Below are 26,557 nucleotides of genomic sequence, written 5' to 3' on the forward strand. Positions count from 1 at the left end.
GGTGAACTCTTTAACGCTCTCACGCAGGTATTCACACTTTTCTGTCCAATTAGTCTCTAGTCACTCTGAGTGCGTGGGCGTGCACAGGCTGCAGCTGATTGACGTCTCACTGAGTCTTTTGTTTGTGTTGAGCACCTGTTTAAATCACATTGAGTCGGATGTACAGGCCTTTTTTTACAAACGCATATTAAACATTCAGTAGTAATTAAAACAACAGTGAGGTGTATTAAGGCTCAGCTTGAGAGACTGCCGTCAGTCCTGCAGGTCAGAACCATCAATGGACTTTTTCTCTGTTGCTAAGTGCTGAAATTGGGGAAGAATCTTCTTGTGTTACATGTAATGCAAAAGAGATTACGCAACCTACCGACTGTGTGTTTTATGTGGGTGTTGCCATGGACAAGCACAGTACTTTGTTGATCAAAGTCTCTCTGAAATAGCGGAGATATTTGACAGAGGAGTTGGGCTGAGGAGAGAGATGTTTCCTTTTAACCCACACTCCAACCGAGTCTGTTCTCGCTGTGGAAAAGCCTCCGACTTTTTTTTGTTCTTGTTTTTGACCGTATGCGCAACACAAATCTCTTGTTATTGTAAACCAAAAGCCCGGCATTAGCTCTTTGGCAAAGTCTCAGACAAGGGTATTAATCACATGACCACAGTTCACTGAACTCTGCCTTGAAATATGAGACTCATTTCTCCTTCCTGGATAATCAACTTAGGAAAAAGAAAGAAAAAAAAATCTGATATTTCACCTTGAAATGCTTCATAACTTGCTTGCGGGCTTCTAAACTCGTCATGCTCATGCCTGATTATACCAGACTGAAAGAAAACTAATGAAATAAAAGCTGCGATTCTGCAGCACAGCTTTCTCTTAACACATGCGCACCACTGTGTGCATGCCAACAAGCAAATGAATAAATCTTCATGAAAGCCCATATTAATTGAAACGTAGTTTTTTTTCCCTCACTTTTAGAGCCGACAGCAGATGCAAAAAAAATTCTGGACTAAAGACTTTATTTTGGCCGGTTCTGGTGGGCTGCGAATATGTTTACCAGACCATTTACTAACAAGATCATCAGTCAATCACTGAGCGTGTGGGATAACTTCAGAGGATACATGGGGACATGTTGCAGGCAGTCCTGCGGCTTTCTGTGTGCGTATGGAATAAAGTACAGTACGTATGTTAAACTGTGGTTTTACTTGAAGGGTAACTGCGTCTATTTTATGCATGTAAAATGTGAAACATGTAAAATGAAGCCTTTTATGGCTCCAGAGGAAGCTGCATGTAATCTGATAAATTGCCCCCAGTGATGTCACTCAGTGGCTAAGGTGCATTGTGGGTAATGTACATTTAAGGCATTGAGCAGACGCTTTTATCTGGAGCGTAATTCATTCATACACCGATGGCGGTGGCTGCCATGCAAGGTGCCGACCTGCACATCAGGAGCAGTTTGGGGTTCAGTATCTTGCCCAAGGACACTTCGGCATGCAGACCAGGGGAATCGAACCAGCAACCTTCCGATAACAAGATGCTGGCTCTACCCCTGAGCCTCCTCATGTAGGTGTCAGGTTTTTGAAAAAGGAAGAAGAATGTGTGGACGACAAACGGGAGATATCTCACCGTTTGCAGTATCAATTTTTTGCTCTTCAAAACCTGGTGCCTACATTACCCACAATGCAACTGAATGACATCACTGGTGGCAACTCATCACATTACATGCAGCTTTGCTCTGGAGCCACAGAAGGCTTCGTACTACTGTTTTCCTCATGTGGAGTCGTGCTCCCCAAGACCTGTCAACACACTTTAATGTGTGGCATTAATTTTCTTACTTTAGATATATAATATGTAACATTTGTGCTTTAAAAACGACAAAACATGTGTTAGGTAGTTTATTGAGTTGTGTAGTTATAATATCCCAAAGGTTGCCAACGGGTTACTCTAATTTGAATCGAGGTAATGAAGCGTTTTATTCGATCGCCTGTCGCTCGAACTTCCAGGGAAGCATCAGATGATACGTTAGAGAGCGTGAGGAAGTTATTATTATTATTATTATTATTGTTGTTATTATAAATGATCTCATCTGTAACGTTCATGCGTGAGTCACATCAGATATATTTTCATCTGCAGCTGCAGCTGTTTAACAATGAAAAGCAACGACTCCCATGATCCCACGCTACTTCACAACATCATCAAACTCGTCTTTTGTTGTCATTGTGTTGATTGAAGGACACACAGCTGCAGAAATTACATACTGTGTGTTTAAAACAGTCAGGCAACGTTATGTAACAAACTGCTGAAGACACTCTGATGTCCTGATGTCAGGGTGTTTCAGGCACACTACTATGCAAACGACCCACTTGTCAGAAGTTTTAACACAATAACACCCCGCAGAGCACAAACCGCTGTGAAAGGACAACTTTGTTGCTAATTAACTAAACATCCAATCTCAGCCAGAATCCCTGTGAGCTGTTTTTACTGTTCCAGCAATTGTTACAGAAAAATGCACTCCGTGAACTTCCTGTTGATGACTTTTTTTCCTTATCCTCAGTTTCTGTCGGTATTTTGTGTTTTATTGCACCTGATTCACATCCGTCCACCTTGATCTCACTCTGGAATGACAGTAATCTTCATAATGAGGTCTGGATTTGGATTTTGTTGTAGCCTGGTTCGACATCTCTGAATCACTCTAGATGTTTTTCCTTCTGTGATTGAAATGAGTCTGGTGTTGTGTTCACTGACCGCTGAGACTGACGGCTGGTTTTACATAGAAGATTAAATTGGTGTCTTGCCGTGCGTCCTCTCGCCCTCTGTGTTTTGGGTTTGTTATGTTTCATGACTTTCTCCGACAGTAAAGTAGTTTAAATTTTATCATCTGCATGTTGAAAAGAAATAATTCAGGGTTGCACGAGGTGCTTCAAGTGCTTGAACTCCGAGAGGAAGAAAATCAAGAAATGGAAAATTACCTTGAAAATATCTCCTTTTTTGACAAAGCGCTTAAACAGTCCTTGAAATTCAAATGAACCATGCAAAGTTTTATACATCAAGTCATCATAATGAAATTGCTCAGAATCTCAGTGAAGGTTTATTTGCAAAAAAAGCAATTGATTGATTATTGATATGATATTTAATTTAAAAAAGTCTATTAGCTGGGCATGCTTTCAGTAAACATTTGTAGAAATTAAGGTGAAACACAATCTAACAGCAACAGTAAAATACAAAATCCAAAATAGTTTCTCACAGCAGTAAATCAAGAAACATTTTACTGTCATAATATGTAGAAAACACACAACTTTACTGTGAAACAAAATCATTTTGGTAAAAAATCCACGGGAAAATAATGTAATTTCACAAACGAGTAATCAAACCCGAGAATAAACAGCATTATTCTGTCTATGTTACAGATTTTGCTGATGTGTACGTTTAAATTTACAAGATAAACAACAAATAGTTCGATCTACGACATGTTTAAATACGATCTCCTGCCATTTTATGAAGTCAACACATAGAATAATAGAATATTATATTAGAAAACGCGTAAAAGGATCTTGTGGAGCCTCACAGCTGTATAGATTTTTACTATTTTGAGACATAACGCTGCAGTTGTAGCCTGAAGGCTTGAGTTTGCATTGTTTAGCAAAAGCTAATATATTATGTGGGACTAATTATCAGGCAGCAGAGCCAAAGTTCATTTTTTTAGTTCAATAAGAACATATGAACATAGTTATATACGCCTAGAAAACAGCGACCTGTATTGTGAATATACATTAAGAACACCTGCAGGTTGTATTTGAGCTTTGAAACTGAAGAAGTGAAAATGTACATGACTAGTTTTAAGGAAGATGGAGATTGATCACATTTATTGTTTAATGAGATATTTGATTTGATCGATGCTGATTGAAAAAAGCACCTGAATGTCCTTGATTTTCACTTTGTAATGTTATAATTCTTATTTAAAGGTGGTTCTGCTACCAACCCCTCTTTATGTTTATGTGAGTGGCTGGAGGAGGTAAACTCGGCAGCTCAGTCTGGCCACATTTCAAGGTAGTGTGGACATTGTAGACATGCCTTAATCAATACCAATAAGGGTTGAAAATCAGAGCAGTGTTTCTTAAATGACAGGTTAACAAACCCTCCAGCAACAAATTTATTGCTTTTTTTTACACTCGGCCACAGTTACACACCCACACACACACACACACACGCTGGCCTAACGAGATAAACAAATGCCAAACGTGGCCTCCCATTTTTAAAAAGTTTTGGAAAACCCCAATTACTTGGAGGGACTTGGGGGAAAAATGACTATTCATGAAGGCAGTCAGATGTTAGAGGTCAAAGTGGTTCCCTGATGGTTCGGCGTCCTCGTGCTGAGCAAAGCCTCCTCTGTCACCTCCACTGCTGCTCTCCTCTCAAACAACGCTCTGCATTCAATCCTTTCAGGAGAAGCTGTGCCCTTCCTACCAACACGCTGATGTTTAATTCATTCCCGGACACCTGGGGGACGCTCATAACAACAACGGGGAAAAAAAAAAAAAACAAAAGGAAAAGGCGAGAGGAAGAAGAAGAGGGTGCGGGAGGGGGGTTAGAAATGAGAAGGAGCTAAATGTTTGCTTTGTGTTTGCTATCGTTGGATGTTGGATGAATGAAGGGCCTGCGACAAGACCAGACTTGAGACATTTCTGAAGGAACATGGAGGACAAATAAATCCTTTCCTTTCCGTGTTGTTTGACTTCAGGAGAGGATGAGGGGCAGTGAAGATGGTGCTGGACACCTCGGCGTGCTCCCTCTTAATCAGAGGTTGATTAAGCGCACTTTCAGAGGCATGGATTAGGGGGCTCCCCTCGGACTCGGCTAAATTGGTCGGAAGGGAAGGAAGGCAGAGTGTTGAGCGCTGCTGAGGGAACTTTTGATGTGTCAGTCAGAGAGTCTGGCATGGTTTGCTTTTATTGACCTTCCCCATCCTTGATTTGTGACAGATCCCCTGGTGCTGGGTGTAGGTGGGGAAAGGTGCTTGAGAGAGGTGGGCGAAGGTTAGAGGAGATTCAGCTTTTGAAGAATTTCCCAAATTCTGCTGATCCGGTGGAGCTGCCACAAGCATTCCTGCAATTCATAACAACGAAGGGCATGGAGCTACTGAGCATCTGCAGCCTAGACGTTTTTTTGAAGATTATATTTCTGTCATCTTTATTTGACAACAACAGGAGAAGACGTGGCAGGAGTCCTGGGGCAGAGAGCCAATCACCAGGATCACTGTTGGTAATAAACCACAGATATGTTGAAAGTTTAAGCTTCTTTGGGTTCAGCTTTCAATTGTATGTTGTGACAATGCTGTGCTTGGGATCTGGTTAGGTTTAGACACAAAAACCACTTGGTTGGGGTCAGGAAACACGCCTGGAAATCCTCCCGAGGTCTCGTTGAAAGCATTCGGTTTTGTTGCTATGACACGGCTGGACATGCCCCGACTTTTTATTATAAATATCAGTTTTTGTTGCTCCGACGTCGCTGGAAATCATCTTGAGGTCTTGTTAAAAAACACCCTGTTTTGTCGCCACGACGCAGCCGGAGATGTCCCACCTTTCAGTAAAAAATGTGTTTTTTGTTGCAACAAACACGGCTGGAAATCGCCTCAAGGTCTTGTTGAAAAGCACCTGATGTTGTCGACACAATCACGTCTTGAGATGTCCCAACTTTCCATCAAAAATATCACTTTTTTGTTGCCCAAAGGTCGCCGTTCAATTTTTCAGTGGTTTCGCACTTGCAAATGTTGAAACTCATTCTTGAACAGTGGTTACTGGCTTGCCAACCTCGTCTAGCCAAGCATAACTTCATCCCCATCCGCTCGACCTCCTGATATAAAGTCAGGTCAGCAACATACGATATGACCGTTATATGACACGGGTTGTACAAATGTAAACAAATCAAACATTGTATTCTGGTGACTCGGCTCGGGCAGATTCAAACCCAGGATGCTGCAGCTACACGGTGAACGTCCTAGATAACTGATCTGCCAGGAAGTCCGGGCCTGCTCGTGTTTTATTATCTTCCATATGTCTTTAGTGAAATGTAAACAATGGGTTTTACTCCTATCATATCGTCTCCACCTTTAATGGATTCAACAGAGCACCACTGCTCAGCTCTAAATATATCTGTCCCCATGTATGGACAGTGTGTGTCATTTATGGATTTATGGTTAATAATAGCCGGATGCTTTCTCCGCTGTCAGACTGGTTTGTAACCCCTTCACAGAAGGAATGGCATTATTCATGTTGCGGCGGTGGCACCGCTATTAATGTAATGAGTCAGGCTGTTAATGTGATCCTGCTTCAGACACAAAGGGGATCTCTCAACCTGAGCTTCCTGCTGCAGACAGGAGACCTCTGCGCCCTACATAACAACGATGGGACGTGTCATCGCTGATTTATTTTGCCCTTGAACCTCCTAGTGATAGGACCTTGTGGGATAGCCTTTAAAAGAAGCGCCCAGAGATGAAATGAATGCTCTGTACCGAACTATTGAAAGACGTGCACTACAGCTGAAGGCTTTTAGAGGGAGTGCTGTAATCTAAAATGTGCTATTTCTCACACATCTCACACATTCTCACACAGCTCCGGGATGGGGCTGATCAGATAGCCTGAGATGAATCTGACTTGACCTGTGAGCAGCAGTCACCGCCTCCTGCATCGCCGGCCATGAGAGGAATGTGCAATGGATTCTGGATAGATAGAAATCAATTCAAATTCAGCGGAGGCACTATACCTCGATGAGGCGTCGCTACACCTATACTCACAAATTTCATAATGAATAGATAAGGATTAATGTAATTTCAAACTGTCAGCGGCTGCCAGATGGCAGGTCATGAATGAGCTTATCATCGCGCCGTGATTTTTATTTACATCCGCGAAACGTAAACAGCCGCGCTCGCTCGCGTCTGATCCATCAACATGACTCCATGGTTACCGTCCACGGAGGTGCATCCTCCAGAAGTGTTTTAAACAGCCTTATTAACTCTGTCCTCTCGCTCATGTAATTAATGTCTGCTTACAATGCAGCTAATATCCGCTATGTAACCTGTGAAGACACACAATAATTATGTGACCGTTTGAGTGACAGAGATCAGGAAGGCAAATAGAGGAGGCCTGTCCTCCGCCTCATCGGGGGGGGAGCAGAGTGTTGGTCCAGGTTAATGGGCTTCCTCCAGGGAGGGATTAGCTGGAGTTAAAGAAAGTAAGGAGGGAGGCATTTGGATTCACTATAATAATGTCAAATACCCCTAAAAATCTCTCTTTTGTAATCTCATTGTCACGGGCCATTTGCGAGTTCTTGGTCCAAGTTTTATGAAGTTCCCCACGCAGGCATTAAAAGACACTAAGATCCTGTGAAAGAACACTTTATTTGAGCTGGACACTCTGTAGTACCCTCCAGAAATAGCCAGCCATCTGTTTCCTGCTTTTGCACCAGCCAAGCTTCGAAAAAAAAAAAAAAACTCTCAAACTGACTTGAGTCTTGAGTAAAGAAACAAAAGAGGAGGATGAAGATATTGCCGGACCCGAAGTCCGGGCAAGGTGTCTGGATCCTGAAAGTCAGCGCGGGCAGGAAGAATCTCACTTTTATAAGGGGAATGCCACTTGTAGTGGAGTGGACCTGTGATCGATTGGGATGTGAAGTGGCTTAGCCGTACCTCTGTGTGTCAATAGCTCCCCCCCCCCTCTCGCTCAACCTTGTGATAAAAAACAGAGGCGAATGGTGCTAAATCTCAGTCGGCGTACATCTGTGATAAAGCCCGTATGATTAAATTTTCATCTTATAACTTTATTCACTTGATCTGCAGCGAATTCCTCTGATCACAGGATCAAAAGTAGCCAAACTTTTACTTCAGTGAACTCTCAAAGCCAGGACAGGAGACGTAGAGGAGTTAAAGGTTGAATTGACAACAAATTAGGATGCGCTCCACGCTGCCATAGATTGAGACAAGGATTTAATTGGCTCCATATCAGGGTTAGATAGCACCAGTGTTGACTTTTGATTAGAAAAAAATAAAAGAACAAGGTGACTTGATATTGTGGTGATAAGCAAAAAAAAAAATCCCAACTCGATCACATCAATAAGTTGCTCGGGTGCACGTAGGTGGCTCACCTTGTAACCAATGACAGTGGCCGCAGTGGCTCGCAGGCAGATAGACATCAGAGGGGTTTTGTGGCGTGCGTGCGTGCATTGTCATACATTTATTGCTGTGTGTGCAGCGCCTTGTTTTCCTTACAATCGTCCCGGTTTGTTCTCGACATACTGTTGACTTTAGAGGTCAAGCCGCGCAAAGGCATAAATTTCAAGAGCGTTGATGTTGGCTAATTCACAGCATGTCACACAGCAGCTCTTCAAAATAAAGGTCACCTCTGGGCAGCACTTTTACGGCTTTATATCTGTTTTATAGGCGACCGTGCCGATCCGGCGCTGTACATTTACAGAATCTGAATCGCCTGTTGTGTGTTTCTGTACCTTCATGTGGAGACTTTGTTTCAGTGGGCAGCAAACACACATGAGGTCAGTCAGTTCAGCTTATGTTTTTTTAAATAGATCCAGATTAAGTTAATTTCACTTGCCATTAAAGTAAATGCAGCTAAGTATCAAGTAAATTTAAAGGAGACCTATTACACTTTTCATTTTTTTCCTTTCCTTCAGTGTTAAAGGCCCAAAGCTCCTCTCTCCTGCAGAAATCACTGCTCCTGAAGTGTCTGAAACGCCTCGTCAAAAGTCCTCCATTTTAATTCCGCGACTTTGTGACATCACATTATGTCACCGTGTCACACATTTGCATAATATATACTTATATTCACGATGAACGTGAAGCTAACCGGAAGCTGAAAACACGACAGAGCCGACCGGAGACGCGGTGAGCAGTGCTGGCTCAGGCGTGTGTGAGCTGACCAATCAGAGCAGACTTGGTATTGGAGGGGGAGGGGCCTTAAAGAGACAGGAGCGTCTCAGATGGAGGGGGGTATACAGAGCAGCTGAACTGGAAAGTATGAGCAAACTGATGCGTTTTTTGAGCGTTAAAACATGTAAACATATTCTAGTAGAAACCCAAAATAAAACTATGGACCTCGTAGTTATATTTACACATGTTTTTCAAGGCAATCAGCTCCTACATTTGTTTTAAGTCGCATCAACTTGTCAGATTTTACGGTGCAGCTGAACAGACAGACTTCCTGCATTCACCAGCTTCATTAGGCATCAAAGTCCCACCCATTCACCTGCCAGACGAGTAGCACTCAGCTGTCAATCACGACGTTTCACCCCCTTTATGTAGCTGAAATAACTCATTCAAACCAAAACTTAACCGAACACGTAAACGTAAGAACTACATAAAATGATCATTTTGATTCAGTCGACAGAAACCGTCTTTTGGAAAAATATATTTCAATCATTGTCGCGCTCAACAATGACAATGCCTCAACATGTTGATAGGGTCGAGAAAAAGCCAGAATCCTTTTCTACAAATCAGCCAAAGTCACCTGGAAATATTACAATATTATAATAATATTCGATTCTGAAGGCTGTGTGTTACTAAATGGGACTTTCACAGGTGATTTCTATTTTTCTTCTGGTTTTTATCCTTTTTAATGCTTTTCCCTGATTTTCTAAATTCAATATACCATATTGGCCGTGAGCACAGTGGAAGATCACCTCTTTTCTGCTCTCCTGGAAATTACATTTGAAAAAGTGAAGGCCGTGATATATTCCTGAGACCATACAGAGCAATTTCTCTACTTTCTACTTTTTAATTCAAAAGATGTTCAGTTTCAAAGCTGTTATCCTTAAATGGATTTTGCATAAGGGGGAAGCATATGCATCGTCAGGGTAGTACTGATCCCTACGCATCGAGGATGTTATATATTTGAATTTTGTATATTTATATACTGAATTTCATCTGTAGTATTATTTTATACGGCATTCAGAGCTCGTTCTCTGCAGAACCAGTTGACAGAAATGCCGTGTAGATCTAACGTGTCCGGCTCTTTGGAGTTTTTTGTGTCAGAGTTTAATGTTTTCATTCACGGCGCCACTTAATTTCTATCTGACATTCACCTGTGTGCAAACGTCCGCCACCTTTTCTGCAGCTACTGTACATGTTGATTCCAGGTTGAGCCCTCCGTATTAAAGAGCGTGTTGACATTACGTCTCTTCGCCTGCGCTTGTTATCTTTGTGCCCCACGGTTTTGGCTTCGCTCGGTCCAAAATGCCACTCTATGTTTCTTTAGTCGCAAAGCATATTAGTCTCCATGGAAACTCGTTTTGCCAATACTTCATCGGAGCCAAATGACCCTGTACTGTTACTTAGCTTCTCGCTGCTTTTGTGTGGAAGTGTTTTTTTTTTTTTTCTTTTTTGGAGATTAAACGTTCGAAGGCAAAAAAATTGAGGTCCTGCTGGTTTTATCGCCGGGATATTGAATAAGCATATGTGGAAAATACCAAAGCGTGGTACTGTAACACATCATTTGAAAAACAGATTATGATGCGTGTTCTGTGCTTTCTCAGGGGCAGGGGGATAACAGCACGTGTAATGCCAGGGGTGCTGCACTGTTTTTATCAGGTGGAAACAGTGTGTGGAAGGCAGCGCCGAACACAATCCCACTGCTTTGTGTGATATTCTACCAAACAAAAACACCCCTGACCCCTTTAATACGCCACATTCTGACAGCAGGAGATTTCTTCAGATTAGTTATCAGACATGAAAACAATGACTCTGCTTTGTTTTTTTTTTATGTAGCCATATTTTGCCTCCCGTGGTTCATGTATTGAACGGTATCTGTTCTGGGATTCCCTCTGGAATATTTACGCCGTCTCTCGTCTTCGAAATGTCCACAGATAATTGCTTGAAGGAAAGCGCCCAGGAAGGTCAGCCAAGTATCCCGCCGTAGGTGCCAAAGTGAAATCTACAGGACTACAATTACTCGGACAGACTGAGGCAGCGGAGCAAAGTGAATGACAGGTAGGAAATAATTCATATGAATCACCTGCTGTATTATGAATAACCACCTGCTGAGAGGACATAGCACGGTCAGTTATCCTCAGAATTGGTTCTGAATAGCCCTTTTTGTCATTTGTTGGTAATTGCCTTAATTCTCTTGGTAATATAGTGAAATTAACCTCCGAGAACATTTCTTCCTTATGGCATTTACGAGACAAGGTTGAAGTTGACATGCCAGCAGTCACACAATTATATTTAGATTATTCTACTCCGCTGCTGTTTGGCTACCTCGTCTGATGTCGAGTCCCTTTTTTCACTGCGGCTCATAATTCATAATCTTTTTTTACCAAAACATACAGTGTTGATTCTCTACACGAAGGGCGTCCTTTAAGAAATTCAGGATCACTCGCTGCTATTTTTCTATTTAGGGTACATCTGACCTTGTAGTGAACAGACATGAAAGGGCTGTCAGTCAAACCATCATGCCGTCTTTGTTTCTTTGTGGTTGTCATTCTCCAGAGGAGTCAAGCAGCCACTGACTTAAATCTAGTGATTCTGTGCTCCTGGCAAAATGCTTCTGTGTCCTTCTTTCTACCGAACTCAGCGACCGCCTCGGGGTAAGGTGGAAAGAAGGTGAAAAAAATAAAAAAAAGTTTTAAAACAGCGTCGAGATGGTTACAGAATGTAATCAAGGCCTGTAGGTGGTTAAATAGTGCAGTTTCCCCCAACGTAACGCTCCGACCTTAAAGAGACTGTAACCTTTTCTGTCAAACCGTCGTAGCGAAGAATAAAAGATGATGAGTTGACACATCTGTTGTTAAAGTCGAGCCCAACTTTGAATCCTCCACCACTTTATCCGTGTAAGGATATATGCATTTAAATAATATTGCAGCGACCGTACATTGTTCCCCTTTTCAAAAAGAAGATAAAACCATTTCGGGAAACAGCAGCGAAGCCTCAAACGAAGCTCTGTGATGTCTTCCTGTATGTGCTGCGAATGTTGATTATTAAAAGGCGTTTGTTTTCCTGAAGGAACCCACATCATCAGCCACTGGTGATCTAAGCTGTCCCGTCATGCTCTCAAGTTTATCTTTCAGCTACCCGAGCCTCTCGTCCTTGTTCTCTGCCGAGGTTTAGGCACCAAAACCGCTCGGTTAGGGTTAGTAAAAACATCACGGTGAGGCTCGAAATACCTGTTTTGGTTGCCACAAACGCGGCTGTAAATGTCCCCAAGATCTTCTCAAAAGCATCCAGTGGTTTCACACTTACAAATGCTTAAAACACAGACTGAAACTGCAGTCGCCTGCAGCCATCATGGCGACTGGGCGAAGGTGACAGCTTGAGTTTACCTCAGACTAGCAGTTCATCGCTGTAGGATAGATCTGGTTTATTAAAGACGCTGGCGAGGCGCGTCTCAATCATTCAGCAGCTATAGATGCCTCTTTTAATAGCACACACACACATTTTTAAGCTATTATCAGTCAGCTACATTACAATCAATGGAAGGTGAAAACACGGTACCTCGATGTGTCTTCCATGATATCTTTAACCTTTAGAAAAGAGACTCTTTCTGACCACTCTCACAGTAACAGGTACTCCTGTGGCCTCCACACTCTGATGTTTGACTCCTGGATTCACACAGAGTACTGAGGCAAACAATGCTCGCTCTCCAGCTGTTAGGCTGTTGGAACTGAAGTATATCTTCAGCTGGTCGGTGCCCACAAAGATGTTGTTGCACCGGCCGTATTATGGTACCGACATCCTCGTTCACTGGAGAACATGAATGTAGGGGGGTGGGCTGTCGTAGCAGTCAGATGAAGAACGTTGTTTGCCAGAACAAATACTTTTTCCTGGCAAGATTTGACTTTAGTTACAGTTTGATCCATATTTATTATTTATTGTTTGTAAATAAAAAAACCAACTGTTTAAACTTACACTGTCCATATTATAAATAATAAATACTATGTCATATTGTAAATACCAATTTCATATTGTAGATATTATGTATATACCAGTTAAATTCTATTTCTTATGTCTTATTATATTGTTTATTTTTTACTTTTATTACTGTTTAAGTGTGATACTGTCCTTTGGCTGTTGTGACAAAGAAATTTCCCCATTTGCGGGACAAATAAAGGAATTCTGATTCTGATTCTGATTCTGATCTTGTGCAGCCTTAAAGGTGCTGTGTGCACGAATACATTACTGCTTCATTTTAAGATAATTGGGTATTTTTTCTACATTTACGTTAATAAAATCTAAATAAAATTCAAAACACAGGGATGTGGCCCGTTATCACCACCATATACTGCCGGCAACGAACTACTCTTGCAATAAATTTGTAAATGCAGCAGTCAACATATCTTTATTTCCATTAATATCATTTTAGATGCCAAAAATAATTATTTTTAATCAAAATCTGCAATTGTTTATGTGAATATACACTTGTACGTGTATTTTTATGCTTAAGAACGTACTGTTAAGGCCCCAGATTTGACCGTGATGATGTATTTTAACCGTTAAAAAGAGATAAACATCATGTTGGTTTGTGTTTCACTGTGTTGGCATCTCATCCAGCCGTGTGTGTGTGTGTGTGTGTGCGCTGCCTCAGATGTCTCTGCGTGTTGTTGACCGCAGTGTTTAAGGGAATTTTTAGCCGTTTGTCCGTCTAACCACCAGCTGACCGACTGACTCAAACCCTCAGCAGAACATCAAACATCACAGTATCTCGCTGCTTGGCTCAGTTTCACATAAACAGATCAAGGCTACCACAATATTTTTATTCCAGTTGATATGGAAATGTCACATCATTTCAAAGAGAACCTCTGTTTTATTCATGTGTAATATCCTTTTACTTCTGACTGCTTAATACGGACCTGGATGAGCTGGAACCGGGCTGCTGCGGGAGCAAAGGGAGCGCTGCTGTAGGAGGTACAGTGCCCCGTGCGATTGTTCTGCTGCAGGAAACGTGGGATTTTGAAATATTTGTAAACACTTCTGAAGAGAATTATTACTCTTTTCTGTAAAGAGGGAATTTCTGCATAATGACTCAAAAGCAGATTCTTCTGTGAGTCTTATTTTCTTTCTGCATTTATGCCTTTTCAGTTTGAAGTGATGATCAGGAGAGAGGGAAATTGGTCAGGATGAAGTTACCTTTTTCTTCTTAAAGGAAAAAAAAAAAAGCTGATATTATCTGCACATATTTATAAGCAGAACAAATCTGATATCTTTTTGCCCTTTCCTCTCTTCCTGTGATAAGAGCCGTTCTCTTGGTTTCACAATGGATTTGTTATTTTAACAGATGTTCTGAGGGCTCTCTTTGAAAAATGAGGATATCAGACAGGAACATGTGTGGATGGTATACTTTAACGACGCTGATTTTCAATTTCTGTTCTCATAAAATTAAACATTTATATTTTCCTTTTAATAATGCTGATGACACTCTAATTAGTTTCTGTGCTCAAGCAAAATATCGAGAAGCAATTAAGGCAGAGGGTGTAGTTAATTGCAATAATTTATCTAGGGCTAACAATTATTTTCATTATCATTAATCTGCCTATTGTTTCCAGCATTAATTGATGAACGGTATGGTCTATAAAATGTAACAAAATAATGAAGAATTGCCATTACAACTTTCCTAACCTAAGATGACTCCATCAGACAGCTTGTTTTTCCAAACCAACACATCAAAGACATTCAGGATACAGTATAAGATACAGTTTATTATCATGTCAGACGAGGAAAAGCAGAACATCAGTGTAATAACTGAGTTTTTGGCTGAACATATGACATATGACCGTTGGAGAGTACCAGCGACAGGCAAACAGGACCGGACCTTCATCGTCACGTGGTTACCGCCATAAAATGGTTGCAGTTTGGGTCAGTTTAGGCACAAAAACAGTTTTGTAAAAGTCTTGGTTTGGGTTAAAACACGTGAGCTGCTTTAGGGACGTAAAAAGATGCAGCGTGGCACTGTAGAGGTGACCTGCATTGCCTGGTGTTTATGGTGACTTGCGACTGGAGCTGGAGAGGAAATGTACTTTACTTCATGAGCGTAACGTTACAGAGAGGACCGGAGTCTCTGGTGAGTGCTGAGTTCACTGAGGCTCGACTAAATTCAAACACACACACTCAATGCGTGCTGTTGCTTGCTAGCTTGCAGCTAATGCACAGTATAGTGCTACTGGGCACATTTGCGTCAGTTGTGTGAACACATGATTATACTACATCACCCGACTTCCTCCTTTGCTACAGGTTGCCTTCTAAGAATAAATGTAAATATGGGTCATGCTAAGCTGCCAGCTGTTTTCCCGGTGAGGCCTGGCAGATGAAGTTGAGTTACTGTTCGGTAACACGAGAGCATGTGTGAAGGAAAACTGGTATTTCATTGGTAGTGAGGAGCATCCAACAGTTTTGGTGACATCTGCACCAAAACATCACCGCTGACAGTTTGACTGCTAATCAATGAGACCTCCATCTGTTTGTCTTTTGTTTTTTATGTTCTTGCTGTCGCCGCTCATGCAAACAACATGTTTTTTTTTTAGTATTTATCCAAAAACATGTGCGGCACTAATTAGTTAACACCAGAGGAAGTGACCAGGCGAGTGTTTGAAATGCTGGAGGAAGTGTAGAGGAATCAGTTTGGCAGCAGCAGTGCGCCACAGACTCGATAACGTCCTGCTAGCTACAAACTCTAATACCTTTAGCAGTGTCATATTTGACCTCATCTGCATGTTATCTCAGCCCGTTCCAGTACCAGGACTGGCACCTTCCTCGAGGGGGTCCTGCTTAATGTTTCCACCAGTATGTCTGGTGCCACACCCTATATATCTCCATTCTCAATTATACATGGCTGGAATGGGAAATTAACATAGGGCACATCATAAAAAGCTTGATAACAGAGCTAATACAATTACATTAGAGTGATTAAAAAAGGTTAAATAGGTGATCTATTACATTGATCTTAAATGCATTCAGACTTAATTTAATTTAACAGTGCTATAATGCTGTAGTTAAAATATGTCCTATTAGTGTTTGGTGCCTGCATGTATAACGATTAATTATTGAATAATTGTTCATGCATTTCAACACTGGCAGGGCTCTGAAGGGTGATTTATTTTCTTCAGTGGCTGTACAGAGATAGGGCTTAATTACAGTGGATAGCCTTATCTCCCCTCTCTAATCCTCTCTTTGGAGTCTCCCGCGTTCACGCCATCTAGTCGTCGATATCATCAGACTGTTGGCAGAGCCAGACAGAGAAAGTGATCCCCAATTTCTCTGTCACATTAAGGCTCATTCATGAAGTCTCCGCCGTGGACCTGATTTAAGAACTCCAAAATGGTGAGGAAGAGAAGAGTCGCTGAGTGCTGGAAAAAAACAAAAAAAAACAACCCTCTCCCCCCAGACTGAGGTCAGCGCCTGGTTGGCACATTACCCACTTTTGCTGTCTTTGTCAGCTGGATGGACTGAAGAATGTGTGGTCAAATCTGATCAGATAATGGGCTCAGTTTGTGCCAGCAGCAATTTGTTGCGGATATTATTGTACTAATGTCCTGCAATTTGATTGCTTACTGCCTTCACTTGCGAGTCCAGAAAACTGTATCTGTGCTGTCCACGAGGATGCTGACCAAAATTAGACATTTTAACCCAAAAGTGCCACCAGACAAATATCTGTTTTGACGTTTTTTTTTTAGTTGACCACCGGTTTGACTTGATGACTCACAGTAAAAAACATGCTGGATCTTAATCAGGGTGACTCACAGTTTAATTATTGCTGATTGATGGAAGATTTCCTCCACAGTTGGCACAAATAACTGCATAAATAAACCTTTAGATGAATGAAAATGCTGGCAGCCTGGAATACACTGCATTTTGAAGTGCCAAACAGGAGGAGGGGATCAGCTGATCAGATTAGCATGATGTGGCTGAGCTACACAAATGTGATGCTGAAGATAAAACCACTGCAATTAAAAATGTAGAAACCCCTCACAGTGAATCAATAACACCAGTAAAGCATTAGAGTCATTTCCAGAGAGGTTTTTGTCATCTGGCTGTAATTTAATGTGTATTTCAACAGAGAATCAAGCCTAAATGCAATATATGCTCTATACACTGACTATACACATCTAGTCTGGAGTTTCTTTGCATAAACTCATATTTTAGACACTTGTGTGCTTCCAACTTTGTGGCAACAGCTTGAAATTGTCCCTCTCCTGCCACAACATGAAGAGCTTTTTCCCAGTTTGGTGTGAAAGGACTTGACTGTCCAGCACAGAGCCCTGACGTCAACCCCATCCAGCACCTTTTGGCGAGCCGGGTCTTACTGCCCATCAACATCTGGTAGAAAGCCTGAAACTGAAAGTGAGCGGAGGCTGTGAAACATTCAACAATTACTAACCCCATCGCCAGACAGGAAATATTGATATTGCATGATCCTGCAAAACCCGAGTGTAAACCACTGTGATGGCACCCCGTTGGTTTGTTGACTGCCATTTGGCAGCCTCCAGTCTGGCACTACGGCTGTCGCCATCTTGGTTTTTTGGAGCCCGGCGTTGACCATATTTGGACAAGAGAGAAGGGAAGTGAAGAGGATATTTGGATCAGACGCCGTGGTGACTATAATCTACACGATGGACGTCATCTTGTATCGAAGAATACTTGAAATATGAGTGATTGAGATCATAAACTCATTAGGAAGATGAAGCAATAAATCAAGTGAGGGTCATTTTCTCATGAGTTTACATACAATCAGATTATATTTTTGAAACCAGTGGAGTGACTTAACTTTAGGGAAGTACTACTACCACCACTACTACGACTACTACTTCTACTCGTACTACTACTGTACTGTAACTACTGCTTGTAATCAATAGAAGACGTTGCAGTTCTGGCTGGGAGTTTAAATTAGCTTCTCGTATGCCGCTGGCTAATTAAAGGGATCTTCAGGCGTAAATCACTCCAATTACAGTTAACATATGTAAGAGTATGAAACCTTAATTAAAATGGTCTCCTTCACATTTTAATGAGCATCACATTAACCTGCAGATATCAGGAAGTGATGAACTACAAAATAGTGTAGTAAAACGACATTAACAGGTCAGTCTGACATGTTGAATAAAGGTCCAAACGTTTCCTCTCCCTACTCTTAAGAGATAAAAAGAAAGCAAGCGGTCCGACACCAGTACCAGGAAGGCGACGTGCATGGCTGATGAAGTGGAATTATACACACTGACTGTCTTTGAGTTCTTCCCTGCCGTCCTGTTTTCCGGAGTGATGAAGACGAGCGCCGGAGATGCTCAGTATGCTGATTTCTCGGGGAGATGACAGGAGAGGCTGGATGTTTCTAGCTGTACTTTTCATTGGCTGACTGGGTTGATGTTTGTCAGAGCGGCAGGCGTTACGGCTCGCCGCTAGTTTGGGCTCATCCAAAAACACGGGAGCCGCCGCCGCTGCCGCCGCCGCCACAGTTTTCCAGTGACCGAGGAGGAAAAAAATGTCAAACTGAACGCACCGACAGATTCGCTCCTTAATCCGTCATCCCGGCGTGTTTCGGGCTCAGACAGCTCTACCTGAAACTGACACAACTCCCTGAGAGACGTGCGAGCTGACTAATTATAGCAGAGATCCAACACAAATGTTTAATGAAGAGATTTGACATCTCCACACAGAAATCCTGAACCACTTTGTCATTTGTCATTTCTACCTTTCTCGCTGTTACTCGCTTCAGGAAGTTTTTAATTCAAGTTATAGTGACTTTTTTAACTCTATTCTCAGCACAGTCTCATGATGAAGTACCCTTCGCTTGGATTTCATTTAGTTTCCGAAGATTAATCCATTTTAAGGCACATTAAGCTCATTCGCTTCCATTTATTTCCGACTGATGATTTTTTGCATTTTTTTTTCATCTTCTCTATATTCTCTAATCATTATTCTGCCATTAAGCTGCACGGAGACCTTGTTGTGTTTTCGATTTGATGTTTACAAAAAGAAACAACACTTTTTTTTCTTACACATTTTCTCATCACTATAGTGAAGTCTCAGCTTCCTACTCGACATCTTACGCTTTTTAATTTCAGAGTATTTTATTTTTGCCAAATTACAATCTTTTACGTCCCATCAGAGCGGATTCTCGTGATGAACGATGTGTCTGCGGCTGCGAGCCTCCAATGGGAACGCTTTACTCCTTCTTTATTACAGAAGCTGTGGTGAAAACCACACGTGTAATAATGCCACAGATTCATTTATATTAATTGCAATATGAAATGAAAATGATAAAGAAAGATGCTGCCTCTCTTATCCCAACTATAATTAGATCACAAGACTTGGACTGATAAAAGAAGGACCTCTACACATTGGTGTAATTAACCCTTTAAATTCAAAAGACATTTTTAACCACTTCAGATGGACGACCATGTCCCGATCTCCAGGCGGTGGAGCCCTGAAGCCTCATCCTCACTTCCAATTGATTATCATTTTTGTACCTCTTCGTCATTTTGAGATATATGGCATAATAGTTTCTATTTAAACCTCCTGTATCGTCGTATTAAGTAAAAACCAGACAGGTAGAACATATTTGTCAACTAAAGATGGTTGTTGAGAATACTTAAATCAGGTCTGGAGCCAATTGAGACCTTAACTTTTGGTGTGGAGCCAGGAATTCATCTTCACACGTTCCTTAACACTGCGAGATTCGACATTGATGAAAAAAATAGCTGGTGTCTATGAGTGAGTACAAAAGGGAGCTGTTGGGCCTTGGCGTGAGGTATGCACTCGACTGAGTGCCAGACTAGTCGCTCATGTTTTATTTTAAATTGTGATATAATTTAAAATAGTTTCATTAAACAAACAAAAAGAAAAGCCTTCAGATTTTGTCTTCATATCAAAAGATTATACCCTTTGGTCCATAACATCCACCACCGCAGTGGACGGATGTATTTTCAGTCAGTTCAGAAAAAATATTATTATTATATAAATGGATTTAACAGTTATTCCAGAGTCACTTTTTATATAGTCGATGCATGGTAAACATCTACGTAACTCCTTAAAAAATAACAAATATTGAAACTAATATTGATTTTTCAAAAGTTTTTTAGAGTAAAAACAAACATAAAAGAAGTCTCTCATGAAAGAGGTTAAGTTATCGTCATCTGCCCCGAAATTCAATATCAACATCTCTATTTATCCTCCTCAAAGATAAATATTTTAAACTGGTTCCACATGAAATAAATGTATAAATCATCCCGTATAAATAAAAAAACACATCTCAGCAGCCTGTCAGCTAATTATTCAATTATTGGTTTTGCTTCAGTAACTTTAATTCATACTCATCTTCTCTTCCTTGGACCCATTTTATTGTAATTTTAGAGACAGAGTAAAATTCAAAAGAAGGTAATAAGACTAAGTCTTCCTCCTGCCTGGGATGCAATCAATATTCAAACGAGGTAGCTGATTTCTGCTAACTGAATACCATATGCCAGCACCTGATGTTATAGTGATGGTAATAGCACTGTCAAGTTTGACAATGTGGAGAAAGCAATACTGTCATTCCCCATATTCACTTTTGAAAATCTCATTTTGCTTTCATCTCTTCACTAACACAGAGCTGTCAACATGTAATTCAATGAGTGTCACCACTGTGCTTGAACATTTTCTTCATCTCTCTTCGCCCGACGGTGCTCGCACCATCCGGCACGACTTTTTTTTCCTTCTTCTTCTTCTTCTGTTGTGTTTAAATCGTGCTGCGGCCACTTTGCTTGTGATTATAGTTAATTATAATATGAAACATCAGCATCACCTTTTGTGTTCTGCGCTGGGTTTTCGCTGAAGGTCTCGGGGTTTGTGGGGCCCATTTGATCTGAAAGTGATGTGTTGATGTTTACAGTAATGCCTCCGCACAATGGCCGCCTTTATTCAAAGTTGCGGATGAAATGGGCTGTCAGAATGGAGGAAATTGAAACCAGTCAATATCTGGGGCATTGTGGGAACACTATCTTCTGCTTTTCAAAAGCAGTCCGAGCACAAAACCCAAACACACACACAGACACACACACACACACACACACACACACCTCCTTATGCACATATATAAAACATACTCTGCCCTCCCCCCAACCTTACATTGAGTGAAATGCACCTCAAGAGGGAGCATTAACAAGTGCGCTTCCACCAAGGCCGTTTAGACATTTGAATCCAGGGGAATCAATGCGTCTCTTTAAAGGACGAGGCCGTCTGTATTTTAGCATTTTTCTTGTATTCAACAAGTTCCAGAAAAAGACCAAAAAGCGACACTGTATTGACGGAGTATTCACAGCTTGATATATCTTCCTCCTCTGTGATTTAGAGCTCCGCTATCGTCCAAAAAACACATCGATGAGCCTCACTGTTGCACTGGGTGATGAGTCCTTGCATTACCATGAACCCGTACACTGTTCATCTTAAATCAATCCGTGTACGCACCGTCCTGCTGCTGGAAATACTCATTAGAACATATAGGCCCAGTCCCAATACACCTGTTGCTCCTACCACTTAGCCCCACCCCCCTGGTTTTGCACATTCATGCCTAGGGCTAGAGCGTCCTGAGGGGGTAGGGTGAAGGTTAGGTTATGTATTGATCTCACACAGGTGGAGAGGGTGGTTAGAGCCCGTTGTTTCAATGTATTATGGTCCTTTTTCTTTATAGGAAGCATAAAACAATCTCTCCTTTTTAATGTTTTGTCGTTATCTAGCTAACGTTACATTGTTATCGCTATTTTGTGAATGACAGCCCCGCATGTCGACGTAGTTCAATGTTGCCAGTCCAGCAGTGAAGTTGCTGTACTTGGCACCGCTCCACTAATATCAGTGCAGACTGGCAGGGGAGCAGCATGGGTTGCTAATGTTAGCCTACGAAGCACCGCTAGTGGCCAGGTAACGAAGCAGGTATTTCTTGCGTGAAGTCGTGAATGATGTGCGAGCGTCCATGCTTCTCTATCTCCATCAGATGAATGGAAAATGGCATTGTGATGCTGCCGAAGTAACGCAAGAGATATCGCCACAGCTGAAGTCGAGTCATCGACAACTACGGATGATGTGCGAGGGTCTTGAAGGTCTTGCCCATTTTATAAAGGGAGATGACCGTTGTTACACTGCACTGAGGGACGAGGAGGCATTTGAAAACAAGTGTTTAGGGTAAAGATTGGAAATGGGCTCAGGTAAAATGTGGATTAAGGACAAGGATTCTTCCTGTTTTAGTAATGTTTCTGTAAAAACATGAAAAAATATATTTGTGAGCTTTTTTGGACGTTTAAGTCTTCAGAAGGAGCCGATGGGTTGAGAATACTGAGAAATGTTGGCAGAACTATCTCATCTCAAGGTAGCTCTTCTTTAGCTTTTGATCATCACATGTTATTCATGAGCAGAAACACTTTGCCCAGTTGTCATGGAAATCTTCATGCTCAAAATTCCTCTTTTTTTCTTTCTCCGAGCTCTTTCACAGCTTTCTCATCCAACAGCTCCACAGCGGTGACCGAATGGACCTTTAAGGTCGGATTGTTTTGTCAACGTCAAGGTCGGGAACACACTGAACATTGACTGTTAAGTCACCATTGATGAGACTTCATTCTTAAAACTGCTTAGAAAAATGGGGGAGAAATGTGTATTTCCATGACAACTAGGCTGATGAAAATGATCAAGAGTTCAACAGTAACATCTGCACGATCCGTGGGGGGAGATGTAGTCCGCTGCTGTTTCCAACGACAGTATTGTTGACAGAGCTAACGAGTCTAATGTCTATTCAGGATCAAGGACCCAGACTTCGTCCAAGTTTCGGTGGAAATCTGCTCAGTAGTTTTTGTGTAATCCTGCAATAAAATGGAGGAAGTATTACTTGAAACAAGCTAAATTATCTGGCAACATAACAGAAAAATCTGTTTGTAACAAGTATAAATATCTAGTTTCAAATAACTCACATATCTTTAAACTAATGTACATTTGTCTTGATGCAAAGAAAAGATTTAAAAGTCAAAAAATACTTAAAGATTTTGCAAATACTCGTCGTCATTGTCTCGAACTAAAGCTGGATGTTTACGACTTGTATCTTGATATAAACTGGTGACAATTACAAACACAGAAGAAGATAATAATGTGTTTCCTGAGCACAGTTGGAAAAAAAAACATTTCCAGGCAGACATTTCCTTTTCCCCCAGACAGGATTTGAGGTTTAATCTGTTTCCTTGTTAAATGGCAAACACTTTTATCTCCTGCCTTTTCTTTACCCGAGATCCAAAGATTCAAACGGATCATTTACATACAAAGGGATGATCCCTCTTTCTCAGCCCTACAAGTGATGGGAATTATCCGCTGTAGTGCTACTTGTGTTGTTGGCTTGTTTCACCATAAGACGTGTGAACAACACTTCAGTTGTTTCCAAGCAGGGCCGACAACCACACTCATTTTCATCAGCACTTCTTGTTCAGGTAATGTTCCTTCAGGCTCGCTGATTTCAGGGCTTATCTTGTTAAGAGCCCCCTGCTTCGCCACAGATCTGCGCGGCTGTCAGCGGCGGGGCCCGGCAACGTTTCCAGGACTATTATTGGTGATCGTAGAATGACACTAATTAAAGTCATTGATGTTTAAAATCAGGCGCCGCACGTCCCGCTTGTTTTGTCACAAAAAGCTGAGATGGCTCCTCAACCTGGCCCACGTCGCGTAGTTATCATGTCATTTGTTTTCAAGCCGTGTGGAGAAACTAGCATGTGTGTGTCACTTCATTAAAACGGGGGAGAGCTCTGCTTGAGATATTTAGATTAATTTGCTTATGCGAGGTGTGATGCTATAGCTCACTGCGAGGATCTGTAAAGCTTTGAAGCTTAATGAAAACAGCAACGACTCTCAGCTCACCGTGGTGACACTTAATGCTGGATTCGTTATTTGAAATACAAAGCGATACACGAGTCAAATTCTTTGTGTGCAAACTGTTTTGTTATTGTTTTAAAGGAACAGTTCACCCAAAAATGAGAACTCAAAGATTGCCTTTTCATCCTCCATGCTGATGGAAAGTCAGGTGAAGTGTCCACAACACAAACAGCGCTGCAGCAGCAAGTCTCTTGAAGCCCCCAGATCCCAATCTACTGTTGTTATTTACCTCCTTTCTAAACAGCAACGTTTAATGTTGCTGCTAAGCTAAAAGCGTTAGCACGCACACAAATCAATTTGGGATCTCGGGGCTTCTAGAGGCTTGGGTTACCCTGGATGAGCTCTACTTTGCTTGTTAAGGTAAATGCTGCAACGCTGTTTTGCTGCGAAGCTCCAGAAATGTTTTGTGGACTATGAAACTCCACCTGACTTTCCATCAGCGTGGATGGTTGCATCTATTGGTCTTCTAGATGTACCTTTATCTTGTTTTCTGCATTTGGTTGCATTCAAACTTGCAATTTGTGGTCACTCAGAGACAACACAGGCTACCTGTAAACACAATACAGACACTTAAGTTGCTTTCTGTCCAATATTTACTCTCAGTTGGACTCTTGGTCTACTTCTAAACAACATATCTGGCTAAGCTAGCAGCTAATTGTAGCATATTTAGAGCGTCTATTCCTGAAAACAGCTGACACCAAAACAATCTAGATGGACAAATAGCACCACTGGTAAGAGGACAAATATATGTTTTTGATTTTAGGGTGAACTGTCCCTCATAAAAATAGAAATAATGATTGATACAGCGACCGGTACCTACTTAACTGTCAGATTTCTGCAGTAACCTTTCTTAAATGTAACATTAAGAGAAACCCAGTTTCAATAATCGGGTTAAGTTGTTGTCATGTTTCTTTTTCTGCTTTTTTTGCTTCTCTGGAAGAACATGCTTCCTGACAGGGAAAACATCCGTGTGACAACAGAGTGGTGAGATGAGAGGGACGATCACCACATCAAGCCAAACATCTCTGTGTTTAAAATAATTCAAAGTCCGACTTCAACTGAATCTGACAGTAAGCGTCTCCTTAAAGTCTGAGCGAGTCTAAACAGTTAAAATCAGGCACATTCATCCTGTAACAGAACATGTGCTCTCACTGCAGAGCCCGTTCTGTCCAAACGTGCCTCCGATGCTTAAAATAAATAACTCATCGTTTCCAAAATATGTTTGACGGTGGGTGTGAAATCTGATCTCTGACCTGCTGCATGTAAACATGGATTTCACAGGAAGCCGGTTACTCCGGTGCATTTTTTTTTCTCCCACTCGCTTTGCTTTCTCGTGTGCATGTAAACACAGAGAGCGCGCCGTGTCTGCTGCCATGTTCTGACGCCGGACGCCACAGGACTGATAACTACTGTAATACCCGATAATTTATTCCGCTATTGGTGGAAATGTACACAGGACGGACACATTTTATCCAATAAATTAGTCAATACTGTTTTCAATTAGCTGAATCGCTCAAAGGGCCTCTCCGAAATGACTTAAGGGCCCGATTCGACCCACGTACCACCATTTGAATAACCCTGCCTTAGGGTATAATGAATTGACAACCTTTGATTTGAGGCTTTCGCTTCAGTAGCTGCACATCAGCACCTCACCTCCCTGTTGTTGAAATGGCTTCACGGATGCTCGTTGCATGTTCCACCTTTTATTTATGGCCGGAGGAGCATCTGGCTGGCAGCCACAGCCGGCTGCCCCCCCCCACCCCCTCCCCTGCTTAAGATGCAGTGGAGCCTCCATGGGTTAGGAGGGCCAGCTCTATCAATCTGCTCCCTTCCGGCCCCCACGTTCCCCAGTGCGGTTAATCACTGCCACTAATTAGTGCTAATTACTCATCGCTGCCCGGGAGAGCCCCCCTCGCTGGCTCACACTGATCTGAAGGTCCTCTGTGGCACCCTGCTGCTTGGCATTCCTCAGGTACGGGAGGAGGCGCGGGGACGTGGGAGGTGCTGAGGGGACGGAGGAGGCTACAGGGAAGCTCATCTTTTCTAATTTCCTTTATTTTGGGGCAACATTTTGTGCCGAATGAAACACATCCCTGGTGTTTAGCCCGCGGTGGCTGCAGGTAGAGGGCTGCGTCCCTGCGGTCCTGCAGCAGACTGGTTTGTGCTGGTCTGCTGTGGTCTGGCTGGTGGCCTTGTCTGCATGCACGGGCCTGGCCGGGCTTAATGAGCCAGCACCTTTTTGCTCCCCTCTGTCATTAATTGTCTGCGGCCACGACTCTGTGGGTTATGTTGCGTTTGGCTGCTTTTTTTTTTTTTTCTCTTCTACCCAGTAATTTTGCTTTAATAGATTCAATTTGCTTTCATTTGCTTTGTATTGATTTATTTGTCCTGCTTTGTCTCGTCAACCATAGAAACCTATAATTTCTCACAAAACTTTGCGAGGAAAAGGCCGAGAAAAAAAAGCTCATTTAATTTGCTAATATTGAGCGAGTTATTAAAAAAAAAAGGAGAAATGACAAATGATGTTGATACGGTGTGCAAGTGAGGCTTGACTAAGGCTGAACTCATTTTCTTGAAGGCAGAAAAAAGAAACCACATAGAAATATTAGAGTTTTTTCAGATGAGGTGCAAACAGTGAAGCTTAATAACAGGTTGAGAGGTTGTTGAGTCTGACGGGCCGCGCTGCCAGAACGCTATCATTTGAT

General features: G+C 41.9%; 1 protein-coding gene across 5 annotated transcripts in view; it reads left to right on the top strand.

The window, feature by feature from the left end:
• LOC311268360 (RNA binding protein fox-1 homolog 3-like) overlaps positions 1–26,557 on the top strand; it is a gene marked incomplete at its 3' end in the record, with an annotated part of 442,215 nt that overhangs the window by 34,717 nt on the left and 380,941 nt on the right. For 4 of the 5 annotated variants that reach the window (XM_084371969.1, XM_084371973.1, XM_084371972.1 and 1 more), the window contains exon 2: positions 10,859–10,982. The exons of the other annotated variant lie outside the window; for it this stretch is intronic. The remainder of the gene's footprint in view (positions 1–10,858; positions 10,983–26,557) is intronic. 5 annotated transcript variants of the gene reach the window in all.

The sequence above is a fragment of the Pagrus pagrus genome (genome assembly GCF_965226575.1).
Source record: "Pagrus pagrus genome assembly, chromosome: 13".
Taxonomy (NCBI): domain Eukaryota; kingdom Metazoa; phylum Chordata; class Actinopteri; order Spariformes; family Sparidae; genus Pagrus; species Pagrus pagrus.